The following is a 4688-nucleotide window of genomic DNA, read 5'->3' as shown; positions in this document are numbered from 1 at the left end:
AAGCGGCTAATTTCAAGCACTCATATCCCGACCACTGAGCCAGACTTTAAAACCACGGTAGACACTGACTGTGCAATTGCAACTATTTAGGATCAGAGTCCATTGCAATATTCAATTCCGTAAGACCCATTATCTCCATCAAAACCCATTTCAATATTTAACTCCGGGAACACTACTATCCGATGATCGTTTAAAAATCTTTGGATCTAGAGTTTAACATTAGATATTCAAATTAAGTTTTTAAATCTCAGACTACTATCCGACGATCGTTTAAAAATCTTTGATCTAGAGTTTATCATTAGATATTTAAATTAAGTTTTTAAATTTCTCAGCCCAGAGTTTAGCTCGACAAACCTCTCGGCTGAGAGATTTTAAAGCTTGATTTAAATATTAATTGAACAAAATCTATGGATCAAGAGTTTAACGTTAGATATTTAAATTATGTTTTAAAATTTCTCAGCCCAGAGTTTAGCTAGACAAACCTCTCGGCTGAGAGACTTTAAAACTTGGTTTAAATATTAATTCAACAAATCTTCTCGATGATTTATTAGTCCCTGCCCTCAGGCATGGACTATAGTAATCGTTCGCGAGCTAGATAGCATTAATTGACCTGCTTTTAGTGCCCGGTCATCAACTATATACCAAGTTTTTTGAAGACATATTTATAAATCACGTTATTTGGCCTCCTCCCGAGGACCTAACGTAATCCGAAGCTAATCCGAAGCTAAACCATATGTTATATATTTTGTGTTCCCTTCATATTTTCAAAACTGCTAATCTAATGCTGGCATTAGTCCTCCACAGCACTAAATGCTAGCACCGATATTTTGGATTTCCATGGTTGTATTTCCATGGTATATCACCGCCTATACCCCTATATGCCTGCCTGCCACAACTTCCAGGTGCCATTTCTTATGTTCTTATGTTCCAGGTGCCATCTGCATGTAACCAGGTGTAATGTTATTCCAAATTCTAGGTTTCAGGTAAAAAGTAGCATGACCAGTGGGAGTGAACAGAACCTGTCAAAGAATGAGGAAGGAGGTCCAAGCTGAGCGGGCATTGAACAATATGGATTGCTCCAAGGCAGACCGTCCGTTCCTAGAACCTCTGGTTTTGGATTGCTCCAAAGGCAGACCGTTCCCAGAACCTCTAATGCTCTCTGCAACAGCTCCCAGAACCTCTAATGCTCTCTGCAACAGCTATGTTTCTGCGAACAACTATGTTTCTGTGAACAGCTATACAATGAACAAGGTGAGATAAATAGTTTTTTAAACCTGTACTGATTGCATACATGAAACTAACTACCTCGACAGAATATTTAATGCTATGTACTCGGTGCTTATTGCTCATTCTCACTGCACACAGATTTCCTATTATTTTTTTAAATTTAATATTAGCTATTAGCTAAAGTCTTCAGATTGAAAACGTCCAGGAATCCACAAATTCTGAAATCTACATTTACTCTTCTGCATTTTACTGGATATTTTTAGTTCTGCAATTAATAGAATTGGTCACTGAAGAAAAAAGGGAAATATCAACATTTTGTATTATCTCAAGTCTGCTATAAATACAGAGCGTCCACACTATATTCGCCATTCCATTAACTTTGGGACTGGAAGTTAAACAGTTAAAAAAAATGGCGGAAACACAAAGGCTCAACCATTCGGCTCTGGTCATTGGCATGTTGTTGTTAATAACGAATATTGCAGTGGCATATAATGTTGCTACTGGTAATAATAAGGATTCAATAGTTTACCTCATTCATTTCTCTATGCATGCATGGTTTCTATTGGACTTTAAAAAAAAGTATGAGGATTAATAAATTAAGTTTTCTTATCTGCATACTGCATGGAATGTACAGGTTTCCACAATTATTGCATTAATTTCAAGTATTTCTATTATACCAACAGAACATAGAATATACACAGAGGACTACAAGAACATTTTAAAGCTCAGAGGGTAATATTTCATCAGACCTTTCCATAACTTGTGAACAAGAACAACGCAATTTCCAACCGGACATTTTCCTATTCTTCATCTCAAGAAATTTTGGGCAACTTGCCTTTACTTCGCAGAGGAAAGGCCATTGAAATACTGTTGCTAGGCCATTGAAATACTGTTGCTGGTGTTCTACGCTTGCTTTGGCATTGCTGGTGCCTTTGCTAGCCTAGACATTTTTACTGACCATCAGAATATTCCAATCCACCCTCACACAACGGGCACTTTCCAAGGGCTCCAAAAAGCATGCCATCGGCACTGGTATTACATTAAAGAGAATCTGTAAGTATAAATTTGGAATATCCTGGTGCTAAGACAACCCGCGCTCGAATTCTATGATCCGAATGGGTCTTGAACCCTGAAATCATGAATGCCAACCTGATGGATGATCCGAATGGGTCTTGAACCCTGAAATCTTGAATGCCAGCCTGATGGATGATCCGAATGGGTCCTGTTCGAAGAGAATATACCTTTCTAATAATGACATTGCTGAGCTTCGCTAATAAACTGTCTGCTTCTAAGATCGCCCTCCTGGATTGATTGGTTTGCTGGTGCAGGAGACCCCGAGTATGCTTTGAGAGATGATAGCTTAGAATATCTGGTCTCATTGAATCCTAAGACCTGGTCTCAGTCTGCCATAGAAAAAAATCTGGAGCTCATCCAAAAAGCTTGGTCGGTGCGAAACCCACTAGAAATTATAGATAGAAAATATAATGGAAGTCTGTCAAAATGCGCTGTAGAAAATATAATTCGTAACGTTATGAATGACATCTGTCAAAATGCATGCGCACACACTGCGACAGATTGCCAACTTATGACATTTTGTCATCCCCAAGCGCCTATGTCTTTATTTGAAATAATTCATTGAAATCTTTGAATAAAATAGCTTTTCACTCTGACCACAAGTTTTTGGATTATCTTATTAATTTGTTTTTTTATTCTCATTTTTAAACATTACTTAACTTAATTAATCAAATACATTTGATACCACTTTAAAACGTAAAAAATAATTATAAGCTTTTAAGTGTAACGCATATTTCTAAGCGAGGAATTTGGGATCGGAAGATCGGAAGGCGGGGGCACGGAGGATTGATTCAACGATGGAATGCATGAAAAAATAACATGCAGAATGACTACTTAAACGATGTTTAAGACATGAAATAATGCTCCACGTGAGAGGATATTTATACACCGCCATCAACGAATTATGTGTAACATCAAAGAGGCTGTAACAGACTAGGCAGAAAAAAAATATTGTAGCAACAAAAAATGGAACGAGTCAGCATGCTCTCCACCATAAATATAGGCCCAAGTCTTTTGGGTTCCACATAGTGTAGCCGTGGGGTTTGAAAGCATCTCTACATGTGCTTTAATTCGCACTTGCCATTTTGCCGCCCGAGACACCTATAGATTTTCTATCATAGCACTTGTGGCCCATCTGGTAACTTTGTTCCAGTTTGTTGAATCACTAGTTTATAAACCCTAATCTACATCTAACTACCCATAGCCTTTTTCTTTCTCATATTTTTGGCCAGGATCGCTTGAACTATGATTCAGCATGAGCACATGTATAAAGAGGGTTTTCACATCATCCCTTCTATTTTTTTCTTTTAATATAACAAGTCATAATTTTTGTATGCACATACACTCCATATAGTGGTTTAGGGTTGTATGGAATCGACCCACATATGGCTATGACCAATTCACTCGGTGAAGTCTGGTTTTATCCTTTCTTGCCATATGGGCATTAAATTGGGTGCTCAGAGTTTTTGCTAACACGCTAGGCAGATATTGGAATCGGAAACTTTGTTTTTTTTTAAATTCCCCTTTCTTTCTTATAATGGTTCCATTAAAATTCTTACACTTTATTACACATAGGGAAGGAGCGCCCGTGGATTTATCTCGTGACAAATATAGCATATTGTTCTCTATCTACAATCATTATGTTTTTAATTTCCATTTTTTTTTTGTCATTGTAGGTTTCTAACCCTACTCTACATTTGGGTTTTTGCAGGTATATTTATGGCTCAAAGGGTGGAATTCTCACTCGAGTTTCACAGAATATGGCAGCCGTAGATAAACAAGCTGGGTCTGACCACATCTGTCGAAGTAAAGAAGACAGTCAATCCCAATCGATGAGAACGAAGTATTTGATTCTTCGACAAGACGGGGGATCTAGTAGCTGCTTAATCTATGTCAGTAGGTCTCGATACCTTATTTTCAGGGAAAGCCCATCGGCTTAGAGATCGAACCAGCGACAAACACAAATCTGAAGTTATAAATAGGAAAGAAAGTAATTCTGGCTCATAGTAAATAAGCAATCAAGCGGCTATATTAACCAAAAGGGACTTCTAGCTGTCGTCTACTCAAGTTATGTGAAGGCAATCATAGAAGCTATGTAGCTGGCTGGCTTTCTAGCTTTCGAACAACGACTAGAGAACCAGCAACAGATCTCAACTTCATGCAGGGACTCGCTGCGTCGCAGCTTCACTTGTTTGATAATATATAAGTGAAAGTGAAAATATAGGTACAAATACGTCTTTACTCCTTACGATAATGTTATAGATAAAGTTAATTATCTCCAAAGATAATTTCACATAAAGAATAAATCTTTATAGCCCAAGATTAAAATAATATTTTTATTTTTATGTGCAACATACTTTTAATGATATATTATCGATAAAGTGAAG

At 37.3% G+C, this 4688-nt stretch overlaps 1 long non-coding RNA gene across 1 annotated transcript; it reads left to right on the top strand.

Moving 5' to 3' along the window:
- Nucleotides 1-1013: 1013 nt before the first annotated feature.
- On the top strand, nt 1014-4419 carry LOC149169823 (uncharacterized). Its single transcript, XR_016259414.1, has 2 exons — nt 1014-1251; nt 4013-4419. It is a non-coding gene; the product is annotated as an uncharacterized LOC149169823 (long non-coding RNA).
- The last annotated feature ends 269 nt before the right edge of the window (nt 4420-4688 follow it).

The sequence above is a fragment of the Pinus tabuliformis genome, chromosome 4_2 (genome assembly GCF_031772625.1).
Source record: "Pinus tabuliformis cultivar Carrire ecotype Pingquan chromosome 4_2, CPIR1, whole genome shotgun sequence".
In the NCBI taxonomy this organism is placed as follows: domain Eukaryota; kingdom Viridiplantae; phylum Streptophyta; class Pinopsida; order Pinales; family Pinaceae; genus Pinus; species Pinus tabuliformis.
The sequence above is the reverse complement of the archived record's forward strand: the minus strand, read 5'-3'. Positions and strand labels throughout refer to the sequence as shown.